Genomic DNA, 14527 nt, shown 5'->3' with positions numbered 1-14527 from the left:
ATTTTTCCATGAGGTCAAGGGCAAGCTTTGTTTTCATCTTTAAAAGTTTATTTTTCTGCTATTAATTTGGAGGCTGCATGGAAAGCCAGTTTACAGGCTAAGTTAAATTGTGAAAAGCAAGATACAATGAGAAATAATGCACTTGGAGTCAGATGAATCATTAGGGCTTTGGGACTAATGTACAGCAAATTGAGCCCAGTCCAAGAAAATGTAGATAAAATGAGTTTATAATCAAATAATAGAAGGTGGAAATCCATTTAAATGGAATAATGCTTCTGTTTAGTAGATAAGAATCTGTTTTAAGAATTAAGGTGAAAAATTAACATAGAATTTACATTTCTATACAATAGGCATAGCAGAACAAACACTTATGGTAGATAAGGTGATGTCTATGTTGCTAGAGGTTTACAGGTGAAATTAAAAAATTATATTGACAATTGTTTGGTATGGTGAATGGTATTTAGTAGCGGTTTACCTACCTTCCCATCACAAACATTTTCAAACATCAACAGAAGGTTAAATGCTCGCTAAAGGCATGGATGAGTAAGACAGGCCAACTCCTAATCTTGACTCTACCTTTGCCAGCTTTGTGGTGAAGGGAAAGCCTCAACCTCTTTACACTTCCTGGTCAACTACAATAGAGTTAACAATAACCACCTGATAAAATGTCTAAGCATAAATAAGGTGGTGTATGTGACAGGAGTTTGTCATCTATAAAGCATTATGCAAATGAAAATCAATATAATGTTAATAATAATAATAGAAATTATAATAAAATGAAAAGCTAATTCCCTACAGGAAGGGTTGTGATCCCACTTCTGTAAAATTAAAATACCTGTGTTTATGAATGAATTAAAAAATTAGAAATAAAGATGTTAGTCCCTTAACTACTGACTTGCAGAGATGTCCATGATATTAAGTGAAAAAAGCAAATTGCATACAATATAATTCTAATTTAAGGACCGCAAACAATGCATTCATGCTTATATGCTTGAATATATTTGTATAAAGATACAGCAGGTTGTGGAATGGATCACTTCAGACTTAAGGGATTGAGATGGGAAGATGCTGAACTTTGATACGATGCACATGTGCACATGGGTACATGCATGAACACAAGCACACACACACACACACCCATACACACACCCCTAACTGAACATCATTTGCTTTTTAACCACAAACCCATATTATTTTTGTAATTTGAGAAACAAAGAAAATTTTTAAAAATAATATGAGTAATATAAACCCTTGGAAATAGTATTAATGTTACCAAAAAATGTCACCAAGGTGTGTACCAGCACCCAAACCTACAGAATCACATACCTTATTAGCAATGTTCTAGCACAGTATTCAACATACTTTAATTTGCATTGTGCTGCCAATCCAGGCTGACAACCCAATCCAACTATCCACTGAAACCACCCCCACATTGTCAAATTAAGGGGTCCACTCTGAGGTCCAAATCTAGCCTAGGGACCAGAGACCCCTGGGGCATCTGAACTCTGGTAGAATAATTCAGAGGAGCTAGGGGAGAGAGAGGTTGTTAAAGACCTCAATACATAACAGAAAACCTATGATTCCATAAGTTTGGGAGTATCTAAGCCACTGCAGAGCTTAATCTACTTGAATGGCACAAGGAAGCCCTTGTAGTGATATGCTTACTTCAAACCATTTCAGACGTACTTTCTACTTACAGATAGTAGGGGGAAATTAGGACCATGTTCTCTATTTCTTTCTAATTTCCTTAGAAAAGTCTCTGCAAAGTGTAGAAATGCTGTAATGGAATGTTGACTGGGTATATAAAATAAACACATCCTAAGGGCTCCAACTGAAAGAAATCCTAGTAAGAATCAAAAAATGAGTTTTAAAAGAAATGTGTCGCACTTTGCTTCTCTTCTGTAATCCTTTGTTTTTCATTCTTATGAAAGTCTAGTTCTATGAAGAGAAATTACAGTGTTTCCACAGCAGATGTTTATATGATAAATCAAAGAAGGACTTGGGGATACTTGGGAAGGGAAGTGAAAATCTTTGTAAGCAAGGCAGCATTTACTGACCATTAGTGACTTCTCGAAACTATTCATAAGGCTTTCACAGGTATTTGGAGTGGTCTGCCAGGCCTTATCCCTGCTCAGGAAGAGATCTCTGCCCACAGATGAAATGTTCTCTCAATTTCTCAGGTAAGAGTGAAATGTTGTCACTCATTAGATGTGCTTCCATTCCCTCCAGATACAGTTCTTTGAACTTAGACCCCTCTTTATTTTCACCAAAGAATCCTAAGATGCTTTACTTTAGTGGCTATTTGAGGAAGAAACCTAGCTAGGCCTTTGGTTTTCTAGCTGATACTGTCACATCCTCAGAGCAGCTTTGAACGGGGTCTTCTTCTATCTAAATTGAGAGATGACCTGGCACAGAGAGGAATGCTCTTCTAATCTATTTAAACACGTAATACAGAAGGGAGCAAGTGTTAAGCAAATGAGGGCTGCTCTTTGTGAGGCAAATTGTTCCAGCTGTGCAACAGAATAGCCTCCACGTGAAAGGCTCTGGACCCAGCAACCGTCCTTTGAAAATGAAATGTCTTCTGCAGACCACATAGGATGGATACACTGGATTCTGCTTCAGCAATACTGAGCCTAGCAGGACTGGGGCCCTGCCAGGAGGAAGGCCTAACTGGGGGGCACCTGAAGGAACACATTTAAAGTCAGTCTCTCCTTTACCTTCAAGGTATAAGTACAGCTCCAGTAATTCACAGGATTGTTCTCAAAAAGCCTACAAGTTACATAAAAGGAAAAGTTTGAGGGGGAGAAGATCTCCAAAGGTGAGCAAGGAAGAAAAAATAAATTCAGATAGTAGAAGAGCTGCCAATTCAGTAAGTTGAGCCTTTCCAAATCTAACCATATTTCTCAGTAGCATCCAATATTGAAAATGCTGCCACCCCAGAAACTTTTACATTTTCTTCCCAATGAGGTATTAAGGAAGATTAACATCCCCTCACAGGCTTAGGGTCAAGGGAGAAAAAAGAAGCTTGTAACAGAGACAAAGTTGGAAGCAAATAAAAATTTTCATGAAAATTGAAATATGAACTGATAGTATATTTAAACTTGCCATCCATTTATTGGTCTGTTTTATAAAAATATGCTAAAAATAGATTTAAAGAACCTTTCTGAATCTCAAAGAATGAGATTTTATATAAAATCCAAAGGAGCTTTAGAAAGTCTTAAGGTTTGTCTAAGATGATGAAATGCGACTAGATGAGTTTGGAGAGGTGACAAGTTCAAATGTTAAAGCAGTAATGAGCTTGAGAGGATGCCAGGAGATAAAAGAGATGCTTTGGCACTTTGGGGAGAAAAAAAGCAACTCTTTTTCTTGGTACATAATATGTAGCATCTTTTTATATAGTTTACAAAGGAAAAAGTTCTTCATTTCCCGGAGTAAAAGCTTGATATAAAGCCTCGTTGGCTGTCTCTTTGAAAAGCAACGATTATAGCTACTGTAATTAAAATAATTATAAGAGAAATGGGTACAAATTCTTAGCCATGATGTAACTTTAAAATACCATTTTCAGGAAAAATCGAAGAAATTAGGCATTCATACACACATATTTAGACCATTTAGACAAACAACTTTTAGTTTGCAAGAGTTAGTATTCATGCAGCAAGATGTTAAGGTTTGAACAGTGCCACCCGTACATTTATTTCTTCATGACAGATCAAACTTGAAAGAATTAAAACTCTAATCCAGCTCAGTGTCTGGCTTTTTTTTTTTTTTATGAGAATGAGTCATTCAGAACTCCACTAAATGTCTGCAGTGAGAGAACTCCTGGAGAGCTGGGCAGAGTGTGGGAAAGCTGTCATAGCTACTTTTGCTGTCAAGTTAACAATGCTGTATCAGTGCAACTAAAATGGTCAACTAGCCTTTCACACTGACAAATAGCAGCTCCTGAGAATAAATAAGCTTTCTTCCCATCTAGAGAGTAAAACTATGTGTCATCATTGGACTCATAATTTCTTTTATACATACTACAGAGAACCCGGGAAAAGAAAAGAGCCCAGGCCATTTTTATTAATTGTTCAGGTAACTTGGTAGTCCTTGCCTCACTAAATTTCTTTGCTAGGTTAGAACTTTGTTTATCTTTTATTTGTGTAGAAAGCATTTTCTAGTGAGGATGCATTTCTGGTGAAGTGGTTATGTGAGGTTTACCCTGGAATAAACTGATTGCAAGAACCCTGGCAGATCATCTGAGAGTGATCCAGGCTCTCTATTCTCTGCACCCTTTCTTTCCTTCTTAGCCTCCTCCTTTGTGGAGGAGGCTCTTTGGGGCATAATTACATCGAAGTTGTGCTATGAGGTTGATCATTCTTAGCACCAGAGAGGCTGGTTTTATAGAACAAACATTCCACTCCAAAGAAGCTGAAAAATGTAAGCCAAATCCCATGGAGGGCTGTGAGGTGCCAACAGCTCTGATTCCTCATTGCCCCAGGGTGGACCAAGGAGCAGTGGTTTCCTCAGTTTTGACCACATGGGAAGCTGGAAGGGTAGAAAAGAAGGAGGAAGACCAAGGGAGAAAGGGCCTAAGGCTGACTCAGGTTAAAAGAGCCCAGTGAGGGCCGGGCGTGGTGGCTCACGCCTGTAATCCCAGCACTTTGGGAGGCGGAGGTGGGTGGATCATGAGGTCAAGAGATCGAGACCATCCTGGCCAACATGGTGAAACCCCGTCTCTACTAAAAATACAAAAATTACTGGGGCATGGTGGTGCATGCCTACCAGCTACTTGGGAGGCTGAGGCAGGAGAATCGCTTGAACCTGGGAAGCAGAGTTTGCAGTGAGCCGAGATAACACGCCACTGCACTCCAGCCTGGTGACAGAGCGAGACTCCCTCTCAAAACACAAGCAAACCACCCCCCCCCCCCAACAAAAAAAAAAAAAAAGAACCCAGTGAGAATAGTAAAAACAAAACAAAAAAGTTGCGCATCACATCCTGGACTCTGTCTGCAGTGAACTACTAGTAAGACTATTTTTTTTTTCTGGCAATGGACTATAAGTGCATGCTTCCGTAGAAATTACAGGGCATTTTAGAGGGTTACATGCAGAAGGTGAAATAAACTCCTAACTGTTCAGAAAATAAACGCTCCTGTTGTACACATGGCTGTGTATTCTTACTTCGTTGCAATGTGGACTTTTGAGAATTATTTAAATGAACAGTAACAGCAAGACAGCTTTAAATTCTTCTTGCCTGTAAAGAAGACTGGGCCCCCAAGTGTCCCTTTATTAAAAATAAACTTAAATGGATAAGCTAGTATGGTGGAAGTAGTGGTCAAAGTTAGAAAGCCAAACAAACAATGTCAGCTATAAGATGCTGATTTTCGGCCACGCGGGGTGGCTCATGCCTATAATCCCAGCACTTTGGGAGGCCAACGTGGGCAGATCACGAGGTCAGGAGATCTAGACCATCCTGGCTAACACGGTGAAACGCCATCTCTACCAAAAAAAAAAAATACAAAAAATTAGCCGGGCGTGGTGGCGGGCGCCTGTAGTCCCGGCTACTCGGGAGGCTGAGGGAGGAGAATGGCGTGAACCCGGGAGGCGGAGCTTGCAGTGAGCCGAGATGGCGCCACTGCACTCCAGCCTGGGCGACAGAGTGAGACTCCATCTCAAAAAAAAAAAAAAAGATGCTGATTTTCATGTTTCCTGTGTATAGTAGGAGATACTGTGTATAGATAGGAGCTCTTTATGCAGTGTTTATGTGACTTGTGATTGCCTTTACGCAGACTGCACTATGACTGCATTTTGTATCATGCTGTGTTAGCAGCTCCTACAGCATGATCTGTAAAATCAGGAGAGAGTGAGTCCCGCTGAACTCTAATTATTGTAATTATTATAATCATATGCAAAGAATGGGAAAAACGACACATAGTAATTATCTTTTTATTTGATCCTCAAACAAGCATAGATATTTCCTTTACCCCACTAAGTGGCCAGGCATGTTAGGAACTTAAGGAGGAACATTATTCTTTCATCCCTCTGATTTTAGCACAGTCTTCGTGAGTGAAACCAAAATGAAAGCAACTTTCAGACCCATAGGCTGTTACAGCTCAGCTGAACAGGCTGCTCCGATAGGTTATAATAATGGCATTTTACACTCTGCCTCTATTGGAAATATGATATCGTCAATAGCTTGTGGATATCTTTTCCCTCCAGGCTTTGAGTAAAAGGTCACTTCCTGAGAGAGGTTTCCTGATCTAAGTAAGTCTTCCAAATACGCATGTCTTCTTCATTATTGTCTCTCACTGCATCCTATTTTAATCATACTTATAATATATTATAATCAGAATTTTATTTTTCCATGTACATAGCAGCAAATGCAACAGCCTGGCATGTGGCAGGTAGTTGAAAGAGGGAATATTACCAATGGTGGCTCCATGAGGCTCTCTGTATCAGGCAGAGAAATCCTCAGTGCATGGGTGTGAACGACAAACAGCACCTCTCCACGTACCTGAAGCGCCTTCCTGCCCTTTGTCATCTCCAGAAGAATTTCGCCTGAAACTGCCATGTGGGACAACCTCAGTACCTAGGAGAAAGTTTTTTAAAACCTAGATGTCAATAATCTGCCCAGAACTTAGGAAGTGAATAACTCAACAAGCAGCTCTACTGAGCAAAGTGTATAAGCAGACAGCTCACGACAGAGAAAATAAAATTAATAAATGAATGCAAAAATATATACAACATCAAGAGACATTAAATAAAAGCATGTTAGATTCTCTATTTTCACCTTCTAAAAATATATATTTTAAACATAACCACTAATGCTAATGAGTTTGAGTTTGAAGTGAAACAGGTATACTCATCCACTGAAAACTGTCCCTACCCTTTTGGAAATGACAACATGGAGGAAGAGTGATGATGATGTTAATACTCTTTGGCCCAATCCTTCAAATTTACACTAAGGAGATAATGCAAAGGAAATTAAAAAGTTAATATGCACAAAACATTATTTCAGTATTTTGTGGGTCATTGTAAACATATGGAAAACATGTAAATGTCCAAAGAATGGCTGTGGTACAAAAAAGTTATTTTTTAAAAAGTTAGCAGACATTAAAGATTGATCAAATGAAATGAGTGCTAGGGAAAAGAGTCTATGTAGAAACAGAATACAAAATAATATGTCTCTCATACATTCATTCAATCAATAGTAAGCACCTATTGTATACCAGACAGTATTCTAAGAGCTGAGAATGTATCAGCAAACAAAACAAATTCCCTTCCCTCATTGAACTTTTACTCCAGCTAATAAAGATAGACAATAAACCAATAAGGAATAAAGTTGCTTATGATTTCCATCAAAGACAATAGCTCGTTACATTTAACCTCCCAGATATATGTCCATAAGTAAGTAAAGTAAAATAATTTTATTTTTAAAATTCTAGCATTTGTGTTCCAAAGTAAATGTGTCTAGGTTACTAATAAAATGAAAAATGCTAAATGTATCTATTGCAGAGGACACAAACCCAAGAAAATTCTGCTTCTCAAAAAAGATAACAGGAATGAAATTAATTCCAGAGGCAAGCATACCTGACTTCATCAGTGGAGTTTAATCTACCTTTTCTCTTGCTATATAGGTTGAAATTTTACCTGGTTTAAATAAAACCATATTTTTACAGAGCTCAAATCCTTGGAAACTATATATAAAGTAGATCTCTTTCAGTACCCTGTTTGTTACTCTCCTAGTACTTACCATAATTGGCAATCATTTTATTTATTTGGCATGCTTAGTTGCTTTCGGTCTGTCTTCCTCACTGGAAGGTCAGCCCCAAGGTGGACATGGCTTGTGATATAGTTTGGATATTTGTTCCCTCCAAATCTCAAGTTGAAATTTGATCCCCAGTGTTGGAGGTAGGGCCTAGTGGGAGGTTTTTGGGTCATGGAGGCGGATCCCTCATGAACAGCATGGTGATGTCCTCTTGGTAATGAGTAAGTGCTCACTCTACTAGTTTTCCCATGAGCTTATTAGGAAGCTCCTCTCTCTCTGTCTCTCTCTCCTTCTCTTCCTGCTCTCTCCATGTGGTGGTTCCCCTTTGCCTTCTGCCATGAGTGGAAGCAGCCTAAGGCGCTCACCAGAAGCAGATGCTGGCACCAAGCTTCTTGTACAGACTGCAGAACCATGAGCCAAATAAACCTCTTTTCCTTGTAGATTACCCAGCCTCAGTTATTCCTTTTTGGACTCTCTTTCTCTTACATCCCACCTCTGATCTGGGTTCTGCCTACAAAATACTTCCAGAATTCAGTCACTTCACACTACATCCTTTTTGGAAGACAATTCTCCATGGGTATTTCATGTTTATTTCTACCCAACTTTCAAGTGGAGGTGCTGATAAATTTTGTGCTGACCTATCTTTTCAAGGAGGCTGTATAGCAAATAGCCTTGGAAGACAGTGATTGATAGTGTTACCCTCTGGAGAAGTGGTCGTTTGTTTGCCCTCCAGTATAATAAAGATAATGTCACCCCATAAAAAAGATCACCGGTTAGGCGAGTTTACTTGTAGTCCATTATAAAAGATTGGTGTTTCCTAAGCTTGGGGCCCCTCTGTTGTGACACAAACTCACTGTATGCACAACATTCACCCAGGCCACTCTGCATCCCCTCATTGAGACTTGAGAGACAAGGAGAATGAGATAATCATGAAGCTCTGCTGACTGCTAAGTCATGAGAAGTAAAGTCCTTTGTAATCCCGAAGTCTCACGTGTCTTTTACCAGCATTCATGAAACTGTTCCAGGCTAACTTGCTAACTTGCAAGTAGTGGGGTAAAACTCAGGTCCTGACAGTTTTTTCTTTTTCTTTTTCTTTTCTTTTTTTCTTGGTTGTTGTTGTTGTTCTTCTAAGACAGGGTCTGTCTCTGTTGCCCAGACTGGAATGGAGTGGCACGATCTCAGCTAACTGCAACCTCTGCCTCCCAGGCTCAAGCTATCCTCCTGCCTCAGCCTCCCAGAGTAGCTGGGACAACAGGCACTTACCACACCCAGCTAAGTAAGTCCTCACAGTTTTTGACAGTCCTCTACTCCAACTCTGCCACAATCAACCATCATCTGTCACTACTAAGTCTCCTAAAGGGTCTCCTGCTTCCATCTTGGTGGAAAATCCCCTACAGAAAATCCCCTACAGGATTTTCTGCACATTGCATCCAGGATCCATTGAAAACCAAATCAGTTATAGCAACTCCTCTCCTTAAAACCCTCCAGTGACCTCTGTCTTTACAATGCTTTACAATGCCCAAAGTGCCTGACTCCTTGCTATTTTCCTTTATCTCATTTTGCTCCACTCTCCCTACTGCCCCATCAGCTCTAGCCATGCTGTTCTTACTCTTCCTCTAGGTGTGCCCCCATCTCAAGGCCTTTATTCTTACTGCTCTCTCTGCCGGAAATGACCTCTCTCAGAGTTAGATCATTTCCTCACCGCTATTAGGCCTCTACTGAAACACTGCTTTCTTAGCAAGGTTTTCCCGATCACCCTATTTAGAATTGCAATCCCCCCTTCCTACCGTGCATGCTTGTCCCCTTTCTCTGCTTTATTTGTCTATGTAGCACTTTTTAGCTTCTAATATATCATTTGACATTTCTTTTTGATTATGTCGCCTTGCACTGGAATGTAAGCTCCACGAAGGCAAAGACTTTGCTTTGTCCGTTTCAGTATCTCTTACCTAGAACAATTTCCTAATCTATAACAACTTATTAAGTCAGTGCTTAATAAATTGTTGTTAAAAGATTGAATATAGACTTCTAAATCAAGCCAGGCTCAATATCTTATTAATTATGCCACTTTGGACAAGTTGCATAGCCTCTCTGAGACCTAGTTTCCTGATGGTAAGAAAAGAATTATCTTCCTCATATGATTGTTGAGTGGATTAGATGGACACATGAAAAGCACCTACTAAGCATTTAATGAAGTTAATTATATTTCATCTTAATAAAATCCAGATGAAATTTATTTTAATTACACACTGGTAATTAATTTGCATCAATTATATACCAGTGATTTTGGTATTGCCAGAGAAAACCTGATGTATTATGTATCACTAAGCATATCTTTTCAGCTTTTTATCCTCAGTACACAGCCCAGCTTCTAGCAAACACTAGTCACTCAATAAGCATTTGTTGGTTTGTTTTGTCTCTTCTCATCCTAAAATCCCCTACAGGATTTTAGGGGAAAATTGAAAAATATGGAGAAAAACTAAGTCACCTATAGTCCTTTTATGATCATGATTATTATTTTACTGTATTTTCTTCTGGATTTTTTCCTATGACTATTTTTAAACAGTAATTGTAGTATACATATATTTTTATATCTTGCTTTTTTCCACTTACTTTTTTGACACAAACATTTTTCTATACAGCTATGATGTCTTTCCAACCATTAGTTTCTGATAGTTGTGTCATTTTGTCAAGTAGATGTATCATAGTTTACTTGACCATTTTCTCATTATTGGATATTTAAGTAATTTACTGTTCACTTTAATATATTTTAAATGACTTTTAAAAAGAGAGAGGAAAGAACCACCCACCTGCTTCTAAACTACAGCATGTCTGACCCTTTTTGGGGAAGAGAAACTGAATTCCTCTACTCTTCATTTGCAAGAGACACTTCTGAATAATTCATGAGTACATAAAGATGAAAAAGATATATATCATCTAGCTGATTATTAACATAATACAGCCAAATGAAACATTATCCTAAAAAGTCACTTAATTGCAGCTGTGGAAATGAGACTTTGAACATTTTAGAAAGAAATCATATTTGAGACGTAAATAAATACACTTCAAAATTATTTTAAGACATTGCCTAGTGAAAATTCTTCCCTGTAAATGGTGGTTATTGGGTTTTTTCCCCACAAAAATAGAAAATCAGTCCTTCCAATTAGCTAAGTTAGTGAACAATCTAAAGAATAATGTAGTAAATTTCAAAAATATCTGTAAATAAAATGTAAGGAAATTACCTACCTTTTTGTATATAAATGTTAGTAGGGGCTTTTATTGTTTGTTGTTTTTTATTTTTTAATTAGGTCATATGGAAAGTAACTCAGATGGTAATATGAAAACTATGTGCTAATTACTTCAATCGCTGGTAATTTTTTAATTATATAATTCCTAAAAGAAAATTATATTTCTTATAAGAAAAATGAAAACATAAACAGAGAAAAAGATAAGTATAATGACATTTGTTTTACACAGGGCCAACGAAAGTAAAAAGAAATGGAAGGTCGGAGGACTACTCACAGACTCTTTGTAGGTTTCTGAATGCACATAAGATTCAAAAACTCAGAAGATACATGAGTTCCATTTTTTTTTTAAACCTACAGTCCTCCATCCTGAGCCCCTGTGTCCCAGTCGATCTCTGTCAGCTGCGTTCTAGGCCTGATTGTGTAGTTGCATCCTGAATATCCTTTTGCAGGTCTCCCGTGTTCTAATCCCTGTTTCCTGAATTCAGTGTCCTTATGATTCTTGGTTTATCCCCTTATTTTGGTTAAAGTATATCTTCTACTTGCTTCCTAAGAAGGCAAATGTTTTGAGGACTTCCATAGTTGATAAATACGTTTTTTTTTTTTTTTTTAGACAAGGTCTTGCTCTGTCACCCAGGCTGGAGTGCAGTGGCACCATCGTGGCTCACTGCAACTTTGACTTCCCGGATTAAAGCGATCCTCGCGCCTCACCCTATGAGTAGCTGGGACTACAGGCGCATGCCACCACGCTCAGCTAATTTTTTAAAATTCTGTGGAGACAGAATCTTCCTATGTTGCCCAGGCTGGTCCCAAACTCCTGGGCTCAAGCAATCTTCCAGCCTTGGTCTCCCAAAGTTCTGGGATCACAGGTGTGAGCTACCACACCTGGCCAGGGAAAAATCTTTATTCTACCTTTTATGCTACTTGATTAACAGTTTGGTTGGGTGTATACTCTTACGATTTTGAAGACATTGCTCCAATATTTTTCGGCATCACTTTTTGGAGTTGCGAAATTCCTGCCACTTAGACTTACAGGTGAAGGTAGAGGGTCTGCAGGAATACAACTGGCTGTCAGACTTCTGAGATCAGACTGTAAAGGGAAGTTGGTACTGAGAGTTCCATTGTTCAACTTCAAGCCTCCTCCAGTTCAAATCCTCTAGAGAAGAGTCAGTTGTTCCTGAAAGACAAGAGGATAGGATTGTTGCCTGGTGGAGATGAGGGGATTTGGAGGGTCCACCCACTTATGTTCCTTCTCTTTTTATCCCTACTTATACTTCTCTCCAAACTTCTGCAATACCTGGTTCTTCCAAGAGCTGAGCCTCCAGAGGTTGCCCAGGGCAAATCAGCATACTTCTAGTCTCATCAGGTCCACCTTCTCATCTGTTTTCTGTCTTTTAAAAATTTTCATTCACTCCTATCTCTTATCTGTGCTCTATGTCCTTGTGAAATAATAACTTTAACAATAACAAACAAAGACATTGTCTTTTTCTTAAAAGTGCTGAAGAGAAACAGCCTCTTTATTCTTCAGATGATGGCCTCTCAGAGCCTCCTTGACTCCAGGCTCCTCTGGTCCACTGTTCTAGGTCCCCCTTTAAGCTCTTGGAGTGCTGTGAACAAATCTCTAGTAGCTATTTTCTGTTCTTTGCTGATGTCTTCTTCTAAAAATACTACATTACACTCTGTATCACACAGTTAAGCACTTGATCACATCCCATCTTGATTCACCTTCTATTTCATGCATATTAACTGTAAGCATCTGACTGCAAGAACAAAGACTAATATTTCTTATGCAGGCCTACAATGCCTAAAGTAGGCTATCTCTGTTATTAGTGTGCTTACAGATCACTTACAGAACTTGTTTAAAATGAAGATTCCCAGACTTCAGCTCTAAGAAATTGAGTATGACTGTGGCAAGCTGCCAGAGACTGGATATCTAACCGGCACAAACATATGATTCTGACACAGGTAGCCTTGGTCTATATACCTTGAGACATATTGTCTAAGGGCAGTCCTGAGCACTTGTTTAATAAACAAATGAGTTATTGCATTGGTTCATTTGTTGTTTTCCCCCATTTTATCTTACAAGGTTGAAAATCTGGTTTCCTTTAATATACCATCATAAATCTGACATCCATGAATTTATCTGTGTCTTTTATTAGACTTATATTTTTTCAAATTTAGTAAGAATTTAGGATTGCAAATTTAATAATTTTACAGTCAGCTGTATATAGTTCTAATTTTGTTGCCCTTGATTTATTTCTTACACGATTCACAAGGATTTTATTTGTAAAATTTTTTGATTTGGCAAATGTATTAGTCAGCTTGAACTGCCATTAATACCATAGACTGGGTGGTTTAAACAACAGAAATTTATTCTGTCCAGTGGAGTCTGGGAAGTCTAAGATCAGGACACTAGCATAGTCAAATGCTGGTGAGGGCTCTTTTCCTGGGTGTGCCTGCGTGTTCTTTCCTAGGTATGTGCATGTAGAAATACAGAGAGCAAGATCTCTCTCGCTCTTCCTCTTCTTAGAAGGCCACCAATCCTACTGAATTATGGCCCCACCCTTATGATCTCATTTAACCTTAATTACTGCCTACACATTCCATCTCCAAATATAGTCACATTGGGGTTAGGGCTTCAACGTATGAATTTCAGAGGGACACAATTCAGTCCACAGCAGCAAACTACCCACAATATTTAGGTACAGTTACAGCTACACCTAAATATGGGAACCCAGGACTTCCATGTGGCAAGTGCTCAGTAAACATTTGTTTGACAAGTGAAATAGCCAACTTCTAGAAAAGATGCTACAGCTAAGGGAAAAAGAATATCTGGTGAAAGAATATCCGGTGTGCTCTGCTTTAGACAGAGTCAATGTATGAAAAGGAGGAAATATGCATACCGATATATTTACTGTATAAAATAATTTACTACGACTTCCTTTGGGCATAGGAAACATTTAAAAATTCCATTTATATGTATTTTCTTTCTGAAAAACCTCTATTAAGTAACTTGATATATGTGTATAAATAGGTAATAACTCAGATAAAGTTAGTAAAAGAAACAGTCAGACTGACAATCTGAAGTGGTTTATCCTCAAAGGTTTTATGAAGTGAGATTTTTGATAGGCTGGAGAAGAGAGAGGCAGAAATTCGAGCACTGGAAATTAAACACATCCACCACAGTTCACTGGCCAAAGTCAAGTCCCATGATCACATCTGACTTTCGGGGTGGAGGGAGTACAATTCTCCCTCGTATAAGAAGTGGACTGGTCTCACACCTGTAATCCCAGCACTTTGGGAGGCCGAGAGAGGCGGATCATGAGGTCAGGAAATCAAGACCATCCTGGCTAACACGGTGAAACCCCATCTCTACTAAAAATACAAAAAATTAGCCAGGCGTGTTGGTGGGCGCCTGTAGTCCCAGCTATTTGGGAGGCTGAGGCAGGAGAATGGTGTGAACCCAGGAGGCGGAGCTTGCAGTGAGCCGAGATCGCGCCACTGCACTCCAGCCTGGATGACAGAGCGAGACTCTGTC

The 14527-nt window shown here is 38.9% G+C and overlaps 1 long non-coding RNA gene across 1 annotated transcript in view; it reads right to left on the bottom strand.

Annotated features, from left to right (window-relative positions):
• The window catches only part of LOC129532664 (uncharacterized), a 128625-nt gene extending 116461 nt beyond the window's left edge, over positions 1–12164 (bottom strand). Inside the window, exons 1-2 of the long non-coding RNA XR_008678502.1 lie at positions 12023–12164; positions 6494–6568 (exon numbers count right to left, since the gene is read on the bottom strand). This is a non-coding gene — a long non-coding RNA (uncharacterized lncRNA). The remainder of the gene's footprint in view (positions 1–6493; positions 6569–12022) is intronic.
• Between the last annotated feature and the right edge of the window lie 2363 nt (positions 12165–14527).

This window comes from Gorilla gorilla, chromosome 2, assembly GCF_029281585.2.
Source record: "Gorilla gorilla gorilla isolate KB3781 chromosome 2, NHGRI_mGorGor1-v2.1_pri, whole genome shotgun sequence".
NCBI lineage: Eukaryota > Metazoa > Chordata > Mammalia > Primates > Hominidae > Gorilla > Gorilla gorilla.
Note: the sequence above shows the minus strand (reverse complement) of the source record. Positions and strands in the feature narration are given on the sequence as shown.